We start from the raw sequence: 20,515 nt of genomic DNA on the forward strand, positions 1-20,515 counted from the left end.
AGGCTGGTAGGAAGAGTTCAATGATGGGATGGTGGGGGTGCCTCTGTGGGTGCTCCCTTGCCAGTATCCTCACAAAGTCCCCACCCCTCCCATGTCCCTTTTCCTCTCCCTCCTTAGCTCCCCAATCCTACCCTGCAGTTAGCTGGTCTTAGACTCCAGGAATTAGAATCTGGGGACCGTGTTTGTCACACCAGTCCTGGCCATTGCTGTGACTGGTGCTGCTAGGACAGATTAGCCGCAGCTTTCTGAGGCAGAACATCTCCCCCTGCAAAGGGGCAGAAGTCTCATCTCTAGCCAATGAAAGCTTCTCAGAGCGATAAATGCTGTGGAGCAGGTGTGATCCGGGGGGGGGGGGGGGGGGGGGTGTTGCTGGGAAAGCCCACCATCTTAAAACTCCTGTCCCAATAATTAGTTGCTTCATCTTGGTGGAATAAATCGCTATTCTGCTCCCCACTATTTATTGGTTAGAAGCAATATCTACAATCATGAGTTACTGAAAAATGCAAAGTGTATCAAATAGGAATAGCTGTTTTCAGCTGTTTCTTATTTGCTTTTGTGGAAACAACATTGATATTGGAATTTAAATTCCAAAGAAGGGTAACATAAGGTAGAAGTACAATGATTGAGGGTTCTGTGCTCAAACACATCATACTCCTTTGGACAAAGCTCAAAGCTCTGAACTAAAACAGTTCAAATAAAGACTGAAACTCAGCACATCCTGGAGAAAAGCCAAAGGTCATGGTTCACACACTCTCAAGAGTTTCTAGTGAAATTAAACAATTACCTTATATCACACAACTTAAAAGACAACATTTCCCACCATAAACTATTCATGTTTCTAGTGTCACTCACTGCAGTCAATGGAGCACTTCACAACTGGTGATGAGAAAATGTCATTCCAGTTTTTGGTCCAGATATTCAGTCCTTAGGTTATGACTGAGTCCAATTCTAATTTTACCAGTAGGACAGCCAATTCTGCTATCTGAACAATCAGAAATCAGCAACACTACTTGGAGTCAATTTGACCAACTCAACCAGCAGCAATATCTCACTTACGCAGTAAATGTCATAATACCAACAGAAACCAATCACTGCAAGAGAAATAAAAGCGAAGAGTAAACCATAAATTATTCATATTATAAAAACACTGATTGGCTCCCTTAAGTTATAAAAAGCCTGGTGTTACACTGCTTCCTGAGTCAAATTCATTTTGATCGTTTAAATAAGGCATTGTCAAACTAGGGGGCGCGACCCGCGGATGGGTCGCGGGCGGGTGTCGGGAGGGTCGCGGAGGTGTCCGTCATGGCGCTCCCGATCGCGCAATCTGCGCGCAACAGCCAGCTATGAGTAACGCCAGCTGCAAGCGGCCTTCAAAATGGCCGCGAACGTGAAAAGAAAATGCGGCCGCACTGCATATGCGTGCCAGATCATCGGCGTGCATGCGCAAAACTATGCGCATGCACGCCGATGATCGGGCAAGCATTCGCAGAGCGGCCGCTTTTTTATTTAAAAGGTCACAGCTTTTTGTTTTACAAGTTCGGGGGGGTTTATTCATTTATTTTATTCATTTAATGTTTATTTTTTTCATTTATTTTATTCTTTTTTTTTTACACATTCGGGGGGGGGGGGTTTATTTCATAAAGTCTTACAGGAAAAAAATGCAGAACTTTGAACAGATGGAGATTCCATACTTTCTGACACCGGAATGCTTCACCTTCATCCAACAGGCTCCACTGGAGGAGCGTGTACGAGGGCCAAAGGGACCCAAAACCATTTCCTCCATTTTTGCCAGCAGCAAACAAGGTAAGAGAAAATGGTGGGTCGCACAGGTCGGCCGGCGTGGGTCGCGAAGGTCGGCCGGCGTGGGTCCCGAAGGTCGGCCATGTTGGGTCCCGCAGGTTGGCCGGTTGGTAAAAATGGGTCCCCAAAAGTTTGAAGAACACTGATTTAAACTGAGGTGCACACAATTGTAATAACTACGGAAGGAGATCTTTAATAAGACATCACACTACACACTCATAATGCATATGCTACCTTTGATCTCTAGATTCCATGTATATGGCCACTAAATTGTAGCACATCAAGATACATAAAATTGACATCAGAACAACAATGTGGAGACAAGGGGCGGAATTCCTCCCCCCCCACGCCGGGTGGGAGAATCGCCGGGGCAGCGCGTGTGTCATGCCACGCTGCCCCGACGCCCGCAAGCGATTCTCCCACCCCCCCCAAACCAGCGCGGCGAGAATCGCGGCTCACCATTTGTAACGGGCAAGCAGTGATTCTCCAGCCCGGATGGGTCAAGCGGCCTGCCCAACACAACGGGTTCCCGCCGGTGCCGTCCACACCTGGTCGCTGCCGGCGGGAACAGCACGAGAACGCTGGGAGGGTGGCCTGTGGGGGGGGGGGAGGGGGGCCTCAAATGGGGTCTGGCCCGCGATCGGTGCTCACCGATCGGCCTCTCCGAAGGAGGACCTCCTTTGTTCCTCCGCCCCGTAAGATCCATCCGACATCTTCTTGCGGGGGGCCTCGGGGAGGATGGCAACCACGCATGCACGGGTGACGTAATTTACGCGGCGCCGCTTTTACGTAGCGGCAAGGCCCGGCGCGCGTAAATGACGCGACGCCGCTCCTAGGCCCCGGGGGTGGGAGAATAGGGGGCTGGGAGCGGGCTCCGACGCTGGAGTGAAACACTCCGGTTTTCACTCCGGCGTCGGCACTTAAGTCTCCCGATGGGAGAATTGCGCCCAAGATACATTTAGGTCCTACCAATCATTCTGTTACCATCGGTATATTCTCCACTGTGGAAAAGTCATTTTATACTTTTGTGTATTTTTGTATTTTGTATGAGCACCTGGTAGACAAGAGGTTAATTTTAGGTGTGTGCTGGTATGTTGCTTATGTGACGAGATAAATTGGAATCATACCATAATAAGGCTCACTGGTGTGAACTGATATCCGTGACTAGGAAAAGGGAATTAAAGGACAGATATCCAAGCTATGTTATCAGTTGTGATCGATGGACAGATTTTGAAATGTGTAGATCAATGAACTTGCAAGCCCTAATTAAATGAATGTAAGGGTCATCAAGTCTGGAACATGGTTATACAGGGAAAAGTTAGCAATGGTGTTCAAGATATCCTGTTCAGGTTGTGACCATGATTCGTGACCACGATCGATGATTTAATGTAAGTATTGACAGATGAAATAACAAGATCAAAGCACAACTGTGTTACCGTCCTTTTAGGAACTGGTAATTTTTGTAGTAAAGTGGACAAAATTTGAAATCTCAGGTATTTGCGAAGAGAATAAAGTCGTTCGAATCTACGGTTTGAAACAAAGAAGAAATTTTTAGCATATAAGTGTCAACAAGATATTTATCGAATACCCTATCATCCAGAATTCATAAGAATTGCCTCACAACTGCAACATCAGAAGAAAGGAAGAGTCCTACCTATAGGATAAAAAGGACAGAGTAAAAAAGGTTTGTGACACATTTTTTTTTAAAATTTAGAGTACCCAATTCATTTTTTCCAATTAAGGGACAATTTAGCGTGGCCAATCCATCTACCCTGCACATCTTTGGGTTGTGGGGGCGAAACCCACGCAAACACGGGGAGAATGTGCAAACTCCACACGGACAGTGACCCAGAGCCGGATTGAACCTGGCACCACGGTGCCGTGAGGCAGCAGTGCTAACCACTGCACCACCGTGCTGCCCGCTGCACAGATTTTAAGATGACATAGGGAGAGGCAAGAAAAAAGGAGCATGGTGCCATTTGTGCTGCTCAAGTCAGTGGCAAGCAAGAACCATCTGAATTACGAAACTTGCTGCCTTTGTTTATTATGTATAACTTTTGTTGCTTAACAAACTGTCCTGCAGCCGCTTTAAGGGTAGATGGGTTTTGCAGTCCTCATGGCCATCTCGGGAACGAGCGGGCGAACCCCGGCCAATGGATAGAAAGCACAGGGCCCTGGGAGCAGGGGCCCGGGCAGTGTGGACCTAGAGCTGGAGAGTCAAGACCTAACCATCATTGCTCGGTGTCTTTTTCCCAGTATTAATAAGCCCCCTTTGTTGTTACTGGAAGTCTCTAGTGTCCAGTCTCGAGCCACCACAATTTCCTTTTCTGACATTTATTGTCCGGTCTCCGAACCTCTTACACCACTTCCAATTATTACAGTGACCCGATCAATATCTCCCAACCTTATGCACAAAGGTCAGGGGCTAGATTCTCCGCCGGCGGGATGCTTTGTTTTGCCGGCAGCCCAGAGGTTTCCTGAGGGCGTGAGGCTGCCCCACAATGGGAAACCCCATTGACCAGCCGGCATAACGGAGCATCCCGCCGACGTGCTGAAACAGAAATGTGGCGCGGCGGGGCGAAGAATCCAGCCCCTGTTTTCTGATCGGCAGAGACACCCTTGCCTTAGGCCTGCTTGACAATGCAATCCCTGTTCAGCAGAAAGCTATTTTGAATCATCATGCCCGATGTGATCACACGAACAGCTCAGGACATTCAGGTTTGCGGAAAATTCAGGTACACAAGATAATGGGGGACACGGGTGAATGTGAACTGTCATTCCCACACTTTGTACCGCATTTATGAGGGTATTAAATTACCATAAATTTGAATGGCCTTTAAATTGTCAGTGCAAGAAATATCAGCGAAGAATAAAAGACTTTTAATTTTTCTTTGGACCAGAATTGGTATGTTTTTATCCAAATTAAGAGATGAAAAATCCTGTGCCGCACATTGCGAATTTTCTGATATGATATCAGGCCTGTCAGGGTAGATTGCCACCAGCAGCATGAAGTCAGAATATTATCTGATAAGTGATAACACTTGTAAAAGAGCTGTAAATCTAAGGATTCAATGAATTTGTTCAACCACACATCTTCGAACAATGCAAACAGAAGAAGGGCAAGAAACGACTATCTGGCTTTCATGTATCTGTAACACATTATGCAATGCCCAATGACAGTGGCTCCACCCTGTCAGTGTAATGTCGTTCCTATTAGACTTGCTGTGCCAGCTTCTCACCTAATATCGTCAAAGAATTTCATAAGATTTGTTAAGACCTACCAACTATAAACCTATGCTGTCTATTTTTAATTATACTCCATGGGCGCAATTCTCCGGCCATGCTGCGCCGGACACTGCTGCGCAGCATGGCCATTGAAAGGCGGGATGCTCCGCTCCCGGGATCTACCCAGCTTGCAACCCCCCGCAAGATTCGATGCAACTCACGAGACGTTGCAAGGGGAATTCTGCCCACGATGGGCAGAATCTGCATATTAGAAAATCTGCATATTAGAGCAAGGCAGTGGGCCTCACTCTAATGTGCAGATTCCAGAGGTACCTGAGGCTTTGGGATTCAATCCCTTCCCCTCGAGGACCTCGGGCAAGCGCCATTTGGTACTGGTCTCCACAAACGAGAATCAGACGGAACAGCACTCGTGGGAGTCTCCAAGGGAGGCCCTCAGCTGCATGTCCTTTGAGCAAGATGGTGCCCTGGCACTGCTGGTGCCACCTGGGTGCCAGTCTGGCACTGCCAAGGTGCCCAGGTGGCACTGCCAGCTGACAAGGGCACTGCCAGTGTACCAGGTTGGCACAGCTGGGTTGCGCTCTGTGGGTGTTGCGGTGGGGGGGGGGGGGTGGGGGGGGGCACGGGACCCTCCCATGTTGCGTTCGGGCTGGGGGTGGAGGTCGGGGATTCTTTTGTGGACCTCGAAGATCGGGACGCCATTTTTAAATGGCATTCCGATCTCTCGCGGAGTTCTGGCGAGCAGAGCTCCCCATTGTAAAAAAACGGGGCTAAATGCAGCCTCACCCGCGCATTCCCTGTTCAGGTCCCTTATTCAAAGCGATTTTCATTGAAAAGCCATGTGTTTCCTGGTACTCACTAGGGAGCTTTGTTCCCTTTTGGGAAGATCATGCCCCATATTTCTGCCAATACCATGTTTATTATTTCTTCGCGGGTGTTCTTTTTTATTATCTTATTGTCGATGTTTAGTGCTTAGAACCTGGATATTGTTCCATCATTGTTTATAAATTTCTCCTTTTGTCCAACATATTGAGGGCTTGGGCAGTGTGGGGAAAATATAATTTTCCCTGACAGATGGCAAACTCTAGGGGAAGGTGTGGATTAAATTGGCAAATTTGTTAAACCCAATCCAACTGTGTTTGAGTGCATTTGCTTGCGTTTTAAGAGTGGTGGGTGTATGTGTAAATCACTCGGGAGAGGCGGGTCAGTAATTATAATATGTAAATGAGGCTCTGGTCTCCAAATTTGGCAACCATCTGTCTGCAGGCTGGCTTCTCAAGGCTCAGGAAAACCAGCAGCTAAAGAGTGGTGGGAACTGCTGATTGCAGCAAGGAAGTGAATCTGCCAGAATTGCTCTCCACCGGCTGCTCAAGCAAACCTGCCAATCGCAACCTCTCATCAATGCTGCAATTGACTCCTCACAAACCTGCAATCCCAGGCCTTCCTCCTCATGTCTGGTCCACAGACACTGGCCTCAAGGAGCCTTCCCAGCACACAAAGTTACCTTGTCCCACATTCCTCGCTATTTCCAGTTCGACTTCCCCTAAAACAAACTTGTGATGTTTCCCAGATAATCATTTCCTGCTGATTGTAAATTCGACTCCCCCATTAAACCCACAATGTTTCCTGGTTGCCGGCAACCATTCACTAACATCCCTGGCTGTGAGGCATTCTGTCGCCTGCGTTCGTTAATGTGCCACACAAAGGTTAAGGGTGGCGTATTGGTATTGTCACTGGATTAGTAATTCAGAGACCCAGTGCAATGCTCTGGGTACCTGGGTTCAAATCCCATCACAGCAGATGGTGAAATTTGAATTCAATAAAAATCTGGATTTAAATTGAAACCATTGTCAACTGTCATTTTTTAAAAATCACCTCGTTCACTCATGTCCTTTAGGGAATGAAATCTGCCATCCTTACCTGGTCTGGCCTGCATGTGACTCCAGATCCACAGTAATATGGTTAAATGCCCTCTGAAATGGCTTAGCCACTCAGTTGAAGGGCAATTAGGGATGGGCAATAGAAGCTAGCCCAGCCAGCCCATATACCATGAAGAATATACAAGATAACAGCTCCTGCAGTTGGGGGATAATGTATTAGCAAAAATAGAGGATTGGTTAATGGAAACAAAGTTGGCAGGCTGCAACTAGTGGAGTTTTGCAGCGATCAGTGCTTGGGTCCAAGCTATTTACAATTTATATTAAGGATTTTTTAAAAGTGACTAAGAGAAATGTATTTAAGTTCGCTGATGGTGCAAAGCTGTGAGGAAAACACAAAAAGGCTAGCGAGAGAGATGGACAGGGTAAATGAGTGGGCAACAAGGAGACAGATGGAGTACAATGTGAAGAATTGTGAACTTCAGTCTCAACAATAAAAAGGCAGAATATTTTTTAAAAGGGGTGAAGCTTTTAAATGTTAATGATCAGAGGAACCTAGGGATACCTGTACGAGGAGCACAGAATGTTAGCTTGGTGCACCAAGCAATTAGGAAGGCAAATGGCATGTTGGCCTTTAATTGCTCGGGGGTTAAAGTACAAGAATAAAAAAGCCTTTCTCCAAATGTACAGGGCTTTGGTGAAACCACACCTGGAGTACTGTGTGCAGTTTTAGTCTCCATATTTAAAGGACGATATACTTGCATTAGAGGTGGTAAGGAGAAGGTTCATTAGATTAGTCCCTGCGATGAGAGGGTTATCTTATGATGAGATGCAGAGTACATTGTGCCATGTGAGAGTACCTTTAAGAAATGGGTGTTGATCAGATAGCTGGAGTGGGTGTTGTAGCCAGTTAAAATGGCTAACTCCCAATTTAGAATGGCTAACTCCCGATTTAAAATGGCGAACGGCAAAGGCTGATGGGAAAGTCAGCCAACAGGACACAAACGAGCAGCTGCAGGTTGAGTGTGTATTTACCTCTGGAAAGACCAGACAAGATGGATACCGGCAACCATCAGCAGAACAAAACACCAGCCATCTGCATATTAATGAGCAATCCCCGGGGACAATGAGCAACATTTAGACACATAAAGCCAAACCAGACTCTTTGGCGCCAGCTAAAGCCTACACAATGGGAGGTGAACGACCACCTCAGGACCGATCATTGATCAGGGAACCACTCCAGCATTGGAGAAAATCGAACCAAGCGATTGGGACAAAGTCCAATCACTTGGAACCAGGTACAGGGTCCGCCATGAAAGGCGGGAAGCCCCTGGGGACTATAAGAATCAAGCCCAAGTTCAAATCGCTCTCTGCGTCTCTGCTTGACCGGGTCACTCAGCAACGCGAACCAACCCTTGACAGTGACCGGTCCAGCCATCGCTGATATCTAGTAAGTCTTACTTCAATGCTCGCTACGAGATAGGCGCTCCTAGCTACCAATCTGTACCAACTTCGAATCCCACAGGCTCAGAACCCGAACGAAAGGCCATTCATTTCCCTGACCTGGTGGGCCAGTTCCAAGTTAAGTATTGGCCTGTTAGCTGTAGAAGTAGTTTAGACGTAGAATTTATACATGAGTAGTGATTACTGTGTATAATAAATGTGCTTTGATTTAAATCTTACTAATCGGTGTATTGGATTATTGATCATTACTCGGACTTGAACCACGTGATGGTATCAGAAAGATACCTGGCAACTCAAGAGCAAAGGTGATAAAACAGAGCAATTAAACTAAGGCAAAAGTTAGCAACAGTGTACCTTTAAGAAATGGGTGTTTGTCGGATAGTTAAACTAGTATGGCAGGGGGAGGTGGGCACAGGAGCAATAGGTCAGAAGGTGAGAGCATTGAGGGAGAACTAGGGAATAGGGACAGTGGGGCTCTGAGGCAGAGCAGACAGGGAGAAGTTGCTGAACACAGCGGGTCTGGTGGCCTGAAGTGCATATGTTTTAATGCAAGAAGTATTACGGGTAAGGCAGATGAACTTAGAGCTTGGATTAGTACTTGGAACTATGATGTTGTTGCCATTACAGAGACCTGGTTGAGGGAAGGGCAGGATTGGCAGCTAAACGTTCCAGGATTTAGATGTTTCAGGTGGGATAGAGGGGGATGTAAAAGGGGAGGCGGAGTTGCGCTACTGGTTCAGGAGAATGTCACAGCTGTACTGCGGGAGGGCACCTCAGAGGGCAGTGAGGCTATATGGGTAGAGATCAGGAATCAGAAGGGTGCAGTTACAATGTTGGGGGTTTACTACAGGCCTCCCAACAGCCTGCAGGAGATAGAGGAGCAGATAGGTAGACAGATTTTGGAAAAGAGTAAAAACAACAGGGTTGTGGTGATGGGAGACTTCAACTTCCCCACTATTGACTGGGACTCACTTAGTGCCAGGGGCTTAGACGGGGCGGAGTTTGTAAGGAGCATCCAGGAGGGCTTCTTAAAACAATATGTAGACAGTCCAACTAGGGAAGGGGCGGTACTGGACCTGGTATTGGGGAATGAGCCCGGCCAGGTGGTAGATGTTTCAGTAGGGGAGCATTTCGGTAACAGTGACCACAATTCAGTAAGTTTTAAAGTACTGGTGGACAAGGATAAGAGTGGTCCTAGGATGAATGTGCTAAATTGGGGGAAGGCTAATTATAACAATATTAGGCGGGAACAGAAGAACATAGATTGGGGGCGGATGTTTGAGGGCAAATCAACATCTGACATGTGGGAGGCTTTCAAGTGTCAGTTGAAAGGAATTTAGGACCGGCATGTTCCTGTGAGGAAGAAGGATAAATACGGCAATTTTCGGGAACTTTGGATAACGAGAGATATTGTAGGCCTCGTCAAAAAGAAAAAGGAGGCATTTGTCAGGGCTAAAAGGCTGGGAACAGACGAAGCCTGCGTGGAATATAAGGAAAGTAGGAAGGAACTTAAGCAAGGAGTCAGGAGGGCTAGAAGGGGTCACGAAAAGTCATTGGCAAATAGGGTTAAGGAAAATCCCAAGGCTTTTTACACGTACATAAAAAGCAAGAGGGTAGCCAGGGAAAGGGTTGGCCCACTGAAGGATAGGCAAGGGAATCTATGTGTGGAGCCAGAGGAAATGGGCGAGGTACTAAATGAATACTTTGCATCAGTATTCACCAAAGAGAAGAAATTGGTAGATGTTGAGTCTGGAGAAGGGTGTGTAGATCGCCTGGGTCACATTGAGATCCAAAAAGACGAGGTGTTGGGTGTCTTGAAAAATATTAAGGTAGATAAGTCCCCAGGGCCTGATGGGATCTACCCCAGAATACTGAAGGAGGCTGGAGAGGAAATTGCTGAGGCCTTGACAGAAATCTTTGGATCCTCACTGTCTTCAGGGGATGTCCCGGAGGACTGGAGAATAGCCAATGTTGTTCCTCTGTTTAAGAAGGGTAGCAAGGATAATCCAGGGAACTACAGCCCGGTGAGCCTTACTTCAGTGGTAGGGAAATTACTGGAGAGAATTCTTCGAGACAGGATCTACTCCCATTTGGAAGCAAATGGACGTATTAGTGAGAGGCAGCATGGTTTTGTGAAGGGGAGGTCGTGTCTCACTAATTTAATAGAGTTTTTTGAGGAGGTCACTAAGATGATTGATGCAGGTAGGGCAGTGGATGTTGTCTATATGGACTTCAGTAAGGCCTTTGACAAGGTCCCTCATGGTAGACTAGTACAAAAGGTGAAGTCACACGGGATCAGGGGTGAGCTGGTAAGGTGGATACAGAACTGGCTAGGTCATAGAAGGCAGAGAGTAGCAATGGAAGGATGCTTTTCTGATTGGAGGGCTGTGACCAGTGGTGTTCCACAGGGATCAGTGCTGGGACCTTTGCTCTTTGTAGTACATATAAATGATTTGGAGGAAAATGTAACTGGTCTGATTAGTAAGTTTGCAGACGACACAAAGGTTGGTGGAATTGCGGATAGCGATGAGGACTGTCAGAGGATACAGCAGGATTTAGATTGTTTGGAGACTTGGGCGGAGAGATGGCAGATGGAGTTTAATCCGGACAAATGTGAGGTAATGCATTTTGGAAGGTCTAATGCAGGTAGGGAATATACAGTGAATGGTAGAACCCTCAAGAGTATTGAAAGTCAAAGAGATCTAGGAGTACAGGTCCACAGGTCATTGAAAGGGGCAACACAGGTGGAGAAGGTAGTCAAGAAGGCATACGGCATGCTTGCCTTCATTGGCCGGGGCATTGAGTATAAGAATTGCCAAGTCATGTTGCAGCTGTATAGAACCTTAGTTAGGCCACCCTTGGAGTATAGTGTTCAATTCTGGTCGCCACACTACCAGAAGGATGTGGAGGCTTTAGAGAGGGTGCAGAAGAGATTTACCAGAATGTTGCCTGGTATGGAGGGCATTAGCTATGAGGAGCGGTTGAATAAACTCGGTTTGTTCTCACTGGAACGAAGGAGGTTGAGGGGAGACCTGATAGAGGTCTACAAAATTATGAGGGGCATAGACAGAGTGGATAGTCAGAGGCTTTTCCCCAGGGTAGAGGGGTCAATTACTAGGGGGCATAGGTTTAAGGTGAGAGGGGCAAGGTTTAGAGTAGATGTACGAGGCAAGTTTTTTTACGCAGAGGGTAGTGGGTGCCTGGAACTCGTTACCGGAGGAGGTGGTGGAAGCAGGGACGATAGTGACATTTAAGGGGCATCTTGACAAATACATGAATAGGATGGGAATAGAGGGATACGGACCCAGGAAGTGTAGAAGATTGTAGTTTAGTCGGGCAGCATGGTTGGCACGGGCTTGGAGGGCCGAAGGGCCTGTTCCTGTGCTGTACATTTCTTTGTTCTTTGTTCTTTGGATGGCTGTAGTGATGTCAGAGAGTGGGTGGAGCTGGGCTCTCTGTCTGCTTTTACTTTCGCTTTGGGCTCTCTGCTACAGGTAAATTTTAGTTTCGTTTTTGAGAGCTGGATAGCTGCAGACAAAGCAAGCAGCTTTATAAGGATCTCTCTCTTTAATCTAAAGACTGTCTCTAGATCCTTTGGTGATTTAAAAATTATACCTGTTTCTGTAGAGAAGTTAAACCTGATGTCTTTCTGTACAAAGGGTTTGTTTTTGTCTTGTGGATGTTGCAAGGAAAGATTGAGAGTCACTTATAGAGTACTGCATTCTTTGGGCGATTTATTGGTGTTGATAGTTGTTAAGATGTTTACTGTGGGTTTATAAAGTGTTAACTAGTTTCATAAATAAACATTGTTTTAATTTAAAAGTACTTTAACTCTCTGTTACATCATACCTGTAAGGTAGGCCCGAGTGCTCCCCATAACCACAATCTATTAAAAGTTGTGGGTCAGGTGAACTCCATGATACACTTTGGGGTTCTATAAACCCTGGCCCATAACAATGAGCCTATAAACTCTGGAGATTAGAATAATAAGAGGTGATCTCAACAAAATATGCAAGCTAATGAAGGGGCTTGACTGAGAGCTTGATTCTGCTTACTAAAGAATCTAGGCGTGGAATTCTCCATTTTGAGACTAAGGGCGGGATTCTCCACTGCGTGCTTCCCAATGGGGCGGAGAATCCAGCATCGGGGGAAAAACAGGATCGACTCTGGCTCCCTGCGGGCATTGGGGTCAAGGCTCATTAAGACCCACTTGCATCCTATTTATGAGTTGGGAACTATATTCTCCGAGCCCTCGTGATTCTCCGGTCCTCTGTGTAGTGATCTGTAGAGACATCTGCACACACACCAGGGACTACAGACAGATGTAACAGCCACAGCATTACTGGAGGGCAGCATCAGAGATGGGTATAAAGGGTCCAGCCCAAGGAAGGATCCGGCTCTTTCAGAAGCACAGGGCTAGTGAGCAGCAGCAGACAGAGACAGCTCAGCATAGGCAGTTTACCTTAGCTTCACTGGTCATACCTCTTGACTGTATTATATCTAGTTAGGCTCTGGAAACATAACAAACCCATTGAATAAAGTATTTGTGTTAACTGGAAGTCTACAATCTTTATTCAGACTTAGAGAATAACATATGATACCAGGAGTGATTTCAGAAAGCTGGCTAGACACCAGCAAGAGAAGAAAAACTTAAACCGGATATTCGACTGTGGAAGACTTTGCAGCAAATGAATCCTCGACGACTAACTGATTCAATGGAACTTGTTGGAACTCCATGGCGGCTGGAAATAACCGGTAATTTAAGTTATAACTGGAAAATCTTTGAACAGATGTTCCAAATATCTATCACAGCTAATGTTTTAAGCACTGCCTCTGATGCAACAAAAATAGCCCTACTACTCTCAACAGGAAGGCATGAAGCTAGAGAAATGTATAATTGCTTTAATTACTTAGAAGGTGAGGACAACACCAAAGTAGAAGTTGTACTCAAAATATTTGCTGAACGCTGTAACAGTCAGGCTGGTGTGATGCTGGAAAGATTTAACTTTTGTCAGAGAAACGGAGGGCCCATCTCTGATTTTATTACAAATCTGAAGTTAATACCACAAGGCTGTGATTATGCTAATTTCAGAGACACTGTGATAATGCATCAATTAATTTCTGGACTATCTGATAATTTGAGGGAAGAACTTTCACAAAATAAGTATCTAACTCTAGAAATCGCTATACAAAAATGCCTTGCTTGTGAACAAAAACAAAATCAATACTTTGAGTCTTTACAAACACAAAATCATCATTTAGAAAACAAAATCAGTAAGAATGGCGTGAACACTCACCACGAGGCGGAGGCAGGATTGAATCGGAGGAAGGCGGTTCTGAGCGGCAGCGATCTTGAGAAAGGAGCCGCACATGCGCAGTTGCAAAAAGAGGGCACAGTGCAGGAAACTCGGTGTGCGCATGGGCAATCGAGTCCTACGCATGACATCACAAGCGTCATGACGTCAGAGGACCAGGACCACGCCCACTTAAAAGGGAAATGCACGAAAATGAACAAAAAGAAATTTTCTTGCCTCAAAAGACAGAACAATGCCCGAACTTACACCAGCAGTTGAAAATAACTTTCACAACACCCTGGAACAAGCAGTTATCACCGCCCTAGAAGATGATATGGTCCTTGTAGACTTCGACTCAGACGAAGATTTCATCTTGGGAGATGGCTACCCCAGTACCAAATCCGAACCGCAACTAGAGGTGTTGTACCGTGAAGACCCCGACGCGGAGTTATTTGGATTGGGGAACCTTCAGTCCAGCATATAGGACATCCCGACTTATGAGTGCAGGAATATGCTGCGGCCTGACGCCAAGAAACAGAGAGTAGTCCACGCAGGTGTGGGGTGTGGGGGGGACGGACGGACTGAATTGCATTACAGGGAGAGGGGGCCCAGCTGCAGTACCTCGTTATTGGGTCACCGGCATTAAATAGCGACCAGAATGTGCATGGCTAAGGATTGGGACTCGCTTTCTGATTTGTGCTACGTGCAATTCAGCTCAAACGGGGAAACATAGGGCGGGATTCTCCCAGCCCTACGCCGGGCCGGAGAATACATGCGAACGGGCCACGCCGCCCCAACGCCAGCACGTGATTCTCCGCAGAGCGGAGAATTGGCGCCATCGGCGCCGGCGTAGTTGGCACGGCGCCGTTCGTGGCTGCTCTACGCGGCCGGCCCACTGATTCTCTGGCTCGGATGGGCCGAGCGGCCATAAGAAAAGAGCCGAGTTCCGCCGGCCCCGTTCTAACCTGCTATGGGCTGGCAGTACCTCGGCGTGTAAGGGTCAGGGGGTCAGGGGGTCCGCCCCCTGGGGGGTCCTCCGATGTGGCCTGGCCCACGATTGGGGCCCACTGATTGGCGGGCCGGACTCTGTGGCTGGGGGCCTCCTTCCCTATGCGCCGGCCCCTGTAGCCCTGCGCCATGTTGCGTCAGGGCTGGCGCGTTGAAGAAGGCCACTGCGCATGCGCGTGTTGTCGCCGGTGCCACTGCGCATGTCCTCGTTGGCGCCGGCGCAACTGCGCATGCGCGGATCCCGCGGCACACAGTTCGCGCCGGGATCGGCAGCTGGAGCAGCACGAACCGCTCCAGTGCTGTGCTGGCCCCCCACAGCGTGGACCCTCTGCCGCGGGATTGGAGAATCCCGCCCATAGTCTCCCCAATCAAGAATCCTGCCCTAAGTGCAGTGGCGACCGGTTCCAATGGCACCTTTCCCGCTAGCCAGGATGACGGATTCCTTGCCCGATTCTGTGCTTGGAACCTCATTAATTATGCAGAGGTAAGTTCTGCTCCGGATCCCTTGGCAGCCTGAAGCTGATTCATCCCTCCACCCCCAACTGACAGCTTCTAAGGTCCTGGTGCCATATTTAAACACATCTCTCCAGCCCACGTTTCTTCACTAGACCATGCAGAATGTCGGCAACCCAGAGAGAAAAGGCTAGCAGCTTCAAGGTTTAGCCACCCTCCTCACCCGAACTCATCACCAGCGAAGTGGCCATGCCCTATTTGGGCCTCTGCCCACTGCATCTGGATTCTTTGTGCATCCCCCTCCAGTAAGCAGTGTGGTCTCCCTTTGACCCACTTTTCTGTGAGCTTTTCATGCAGCCTTGTCAGAGTCCAGCTTCATTCCCCTTGGTCTTCCTTCTGCCTCCCACTGCTCATCTTCTTCGTCCAAGGCAAGCCAAGGTGGGTTACAATGAAAGATACAGAGCTGAACTGGTGATGGACAAAGATATCTGCATCTTTCCGAGTCCTGCAGAGATGGCACTCAGCATCGATTTCTTCCCAGTTTAGTGCCCGTGGCATCCAACACCCTGAAGAACATATAGGATAATGGTATGTTCGACTTATTCTCAACTCCCAGCTTACCCTGCTGTCTAGCAGGGTGTGAGAGATGCTAATGGTGTGACTGTGTCCATCATTTTGCCAACCTTAACACTCTCTGATTTCATCCCAACCTTTCTCTTTCTGATTTCTTGCTTTGAGAGACCCAAGGAACTATCATCTGGTCAGCTACAGAAGCCCCAGGAGGAAGGAGAGAAAGAGCATGATGCTGCTGAAGTGACCCTGCCACTTGATCTGTCACTTGCAGTCACCAGCACAGATATCGGCCCTGCACATCCTGGAGGCTAGTGCAGAGTTGGGATCTGGACATGGGTGGGCTGCAGCAAGTCCAAGGAGTAAAAGATGGAGGTCACAGATGGGTACTGTTACGGAGGACTCAGGTGAGGGCTTGAATGGACCAGTGTACAGGAGAGGACTGCTGGACATGCACACTGAGATGTTAGGTGAATTGACTAGTCTATCAGAAGAGCCCCTGTCACTGTAAAGGAGTATGAAGGAAGCTGCCTCCAGATTGACAGAGGACAGGCCACAAAGCTTGCCCTCTCTGCAGCCTCTGCTCCATCTCCCTGTAAATGCTGCAGATCCAGAGGCAATGCTCTGGAAACTTCACGAACTCATCAAAACACTTCTAAAAACATTCCAGAAGACTTCCAAACACTTATTTGTAACAACAAAATTTAACAAATCCACATGAACTGTAATTAGGCTGTCTGGCCCATTAAATAACATGACTTAGGGCTCATGCCCCCATACATGTTGCAGTCTCTGTGGGGACAGCTCACCTACTCCACTAGCCAAACTTAAAAAAGCCCACCCCTGTCTGTGACTGTCATAATATACACCAGTATATTATGGTGCAGACACACACACACACTGATGGACATGCAGTGGGACCAATCAACATACACAACACCACAGCCAATCACCAGTGAGAGCACACACACTATAAAGACAGGGGACAGGAGAGTTCCCGCTAATTTCTAGTAGCAGCCAGCTCGGAGCACAGAGATCACAGCCTGCAACACAGATATTCACCATGTGCTGAGTGCATCACCTGGTTAGGACTAGGCAAGGATCAACTGTTAAAGCTGGTATTGCATTTACCCACAGTTCAAGTATGTTAATATAGTTAACCTTATAATAAAATAGAGTTGCACCACTTCCAGTGTTGGTGATCTGTTTGTGATCCAGAACACCCAACACATCATGGTACAAGGAGTGGTTGCATACTAGCACTTCTGAGACCCACCTGCAACTAATCAGCATTCCGGCATCCTGAAGTATGGAGAACATCAACCCGCTGCCGCCGCTCCGCATCGCCGGCAATCTCGGGGTCAATTGGAAGACTTTTAAACAGCGCTTCCAGCTCTTCCTCGAAGCGATGGACAGGGAGAACGCCTCGGACACCAGAAAGATTGCTCTGCTCCTCTCCACGGCCGGGCAACACACCATCCACATCTTCAATTCCCTCACATTCGCAGATGACGAGGACAAGACAAAATACAAGACGGTTCTCCTCAAATTCGATACCCACTTCAGCATAGAGATCAATGAAAGCTTCGAAAGATACCTGTTCCAGCAGTGCTTGCAGTGTAAGGACGAGCATTTCCAATCCTTTTTAACACACCTCCGCATCCTTGCGCAGTCCTGCGGCTACAGGCCCACCTCCGACTCCATGATACGCGACCAGATCGTATTTGGTGTTCTGTCGGACCCCCTGCGTCAGCAGCTCCTCAAAATTAAGCAACTCACCCTAGCGATTGCCATCGAGACCCCTGTCCTGCATGAAAATACCACCAGTCGGTACTCCCACATACAGGCGGCTGAAACGGCGCGGCAAGGTCCCCACGAGACGGAACGGGTCCAAACAATTGAACACCTCCAAGGCTGCAGCCTGGATGAGGGCGGCCATTTCGCGCGCTTTTCACGGCCTCCCGCGCTTGTACGCGCCAAACGAGGGGACAGTGACATGGAGGAATGTGATGCCCAGGGGCGCACCACGCAGGACCGCACCGCGCATGGGTGGTGGTGCAACGAGCGTACTGACGTCACGATGTACGGCAACTGTGGCTCCGCCCATTTAAAGCGACAATGTCCTGCAAAATCGCGACAATGCCTACGATGTGGCAGACTTGGCCACTATGCTGCCTGCTGCCGAGCAGCTCAGCCTGCCAATTTGCATCGCTTCAACCAGCCTCGCAGGAACGTTCGGGCAATTCAACCCACGTTCACCGGTCCGATTCTGACTTCCCGCAGATCAGTGACACTGAGGACCCGAGGGAGCCTTTTCCGGTCGCTGTTATAACAAAGAACAGGCTGTCCCCAAATCAAAACCACCAACCGCTGTCGGTGCACAGCATTGATACAGACGACGAGTGGGGTGCCACCCTGACGGTCAACCAGAATTCGTCGCCCACCTCAGAGATTTGACTTATGAGTTTTACAATGTTGGTCTCTTTGATCTGTTCTGTTATCCTGTTTCATCGTTCCAGTAGTTTGTATATAATGTTCATTTCGTTGTTGGTGTGACACCCTATTGGTCTGCACCAGGCACCTTCCCTGTAAATAGATTAGCCTCATGTACATAGTCATGTAAATAACACGCACACACATAGTCAGGTACATTCACTACACGATATTTATTATCACGCAGGCACATGTTCTTTATATAAAAGGGGGGATGTCATAATACACACACTGATGGACATGCAGTCGGACCAATCAGCATACACAACACCGCAGCCAATCACCAGTGAGAGCACACGCACTATAAAGACAGGGGACAGGAGAGTTCCCGCTCATTTCTAGTAGCAGCCAGTTCGGAGCACAGAGCTCACAGCCTGCAACACAGACATTCACCATGTGCTGAGTGCATCACCTGGTTAGGACTAGGCAAGAGTCAACAGTTAAAGCTGGTATTGCATTTACCCACAGTTCAAGTATGTTAATATAGTTAACCTTATAATAAAATAGAGTTGCACCACTTCCAGTGTTCGTGACCTGTTTGTGATCCAGAACACCCAACACATCGGTGACTACACAGTAAAGCTCTAGAAAATGTTTGTTTCTTTTGAGTAAATAACGTAGGTGCTGCCTGGATGAGATTGTGGAGTACTTGGAAGTGTGTGGTAAAATAGGGTTGAGTCAGCACGGCTTTGTCAAGGGAAGGTCATGTCTGAGGAGGTAAGAAAGAAGTTAGACAAAGGAGAGCAAGTGGACGTGATCTATTTGGATTTCTAGAAGATATCATACAGGAGGCTGCTAAATAAGATAACAGTCCATGGTGTCCGGGGTAAGGTACTGGCAAGGATAGAGGATTGGCTGACTGGCAGAAGGTGATAAAGGGGTATTTTTCAGAATGGCAGTCGTGACTAGTGGTGTTCCGCAGGGGTCAGTGTTGGGACAACAACTATTCATAATATACATTAACGATCTGGAAGGAACTGAGGGCATTGTTGCCAAGATTTCAGACGATACAAAGAAATGTCGAGGGTGACGTAGTGTTGAGGAAGCTGGAGGCTGCAGAAGAACTTGGACAAGCTGGGGGAGTGGGCAAAGAAGTGACGATGAAATAAAATGGGGAAAAATGTGAGGTTCTGCACTTTGGTAGGAATGGCTATTTTCTAAATGAGGAAAGATTTTGGAAATCAGAAACACAACGGGACTTAGGCGTCCTAGTTCAGGATTCCCTTAAAGTTAACATGCAGGTTCAGTTGGCAGTTAGGAAGGCAAATGTAATGTTTGCATTTATTTCGAGAGGGCTAGAATACAAGAGCAGGGATGTACTGTTGAGGTCATATAAGGCTCTGGTCAGACCCCATTTGGAATATTCTGAGCAGTTTTGTACCTAAGGAAAGATGTGCTGGCCTTGAAGGGAGTCCACAGGAGGTTCAAAAAATGAAGGGCTTGTCTTTATTTTTTCTTTACAACATACAGTGCAGAAGGAGGCCATTCGGCCCATCAAGTCTGCACCGACCCACTTAAGCCCTCACTTTCACCCTATCCCCATAACCCAATAACGCCTCCTAACCTTTTTTTGGACACTAAGGGCAATTTATCATGGCCAATCCACCTAACATGCATGCCTTTGGACTGTGGGAGGAAACCGGAGCATCCGGAGGAAACCCACGCAGATACGGGGAGAATGCGCAGACTTCACACAGACAGTGACCCAGCGGGGAATCGAACAGTGCTATCCACTTGTGCTACCGTGCTGCCCATATGAATGATCTCGGAATGAAGGACTTGTCATATGAGGAGCAGTTGAGGACTCTAGGTCTGTACTCAATGGAGTTTAGAAGGATGAGGGGGATCTCATTGAAATTTACAGAATACTGAGAAGGCCTAGATAGAGTGGACGTGGAGAGGATGTTTCCGCTAGTAAGAAAAACAAGAAACCGAGGGCACAGCCTCAGACTGAAGGGATGATCCTTTAAACTGAGCTGAGGAGGAATTCCTTCAGCCAGACAGTGGTAAATTGTGGAACTCATTGCCGCAGAAGGCTGTGGGGCCAGGTGTCTTTAAGCCTGAGAAAAATAGGGTATTGATTAAAAAGGGGATCAGGAGTTATGGGGAGAAGGCAGGAGAATGAGGATGAGAAACATATCAGCCATGATTGAATGGTGGAGCAAATTCGATGGGCCAAATGGCCTAATTCTGCTCCGATATCTTATGGTCTTCTGGACATTCATTGCACAAATTAGGGATCCTGGTGTCTCACACCAGCCGGTTGGGCCGTATGGCACAGGAATAGTGTCAATTCAGAGCCTTCGCGGGCAT

At 47.7% G+C, this 20,515-nt stretch overlaps 1 protein-coding gene and 1 long non-coding RNA gene across 5 annotated transcripts in view; one reads left to right on the forward strand and one right to left on the reverse strand.

The window, feature by feature from the left end:
• The window catches only part of dlgap2a (discs, large (Drosophila) homolog-associated protein 2a), a 1,100,531-nt gene that overhangs the window by 662,296 nt on the left and 417,720 nt on the right, over nt 1-20,515 (reverse strand). The gene's annotated exons all lie outside the window — the stretch shown is intronic.
• Nucleotides 1-20,515, forward strand: part of LOC140411642 (uncharacterized) — a 95,820-nt gene that overhangs the window by 16,196 nt on the left and 59,109 nt on the right. The window contains exons 2-3 of one of the 2 annotated variants that reach the window (XR_011940917.1): nt 1,728-1,803; nt 3,401-3,480. This is a non-coding gene — a long non-coding RNA (uncharacterized lncRNA). Of the gene's footprint in view, nt 1-1,727; nt 1,804-3,400; nt 3,481-20,515 lie in introns of those variants that run through there. The other variant, XR_011940918.1, reaches the window with a different exon arrangement.

Source organism: Scyliorhinus torazame, chromosome 4, assembly GCF_047496885.1.
Source record: "Scyliorhinus torazame isolate Kashiwa2021f chromosome 4, sScyTor2.1, whole genome shotgun sequence".
NCBI lineage: Eukaryota > Metazoa > Chordata > Chondrichthyes > Carcharhiniformes > Scyliorhinidae > Scyliorhinus > Scyliorhinus torazame.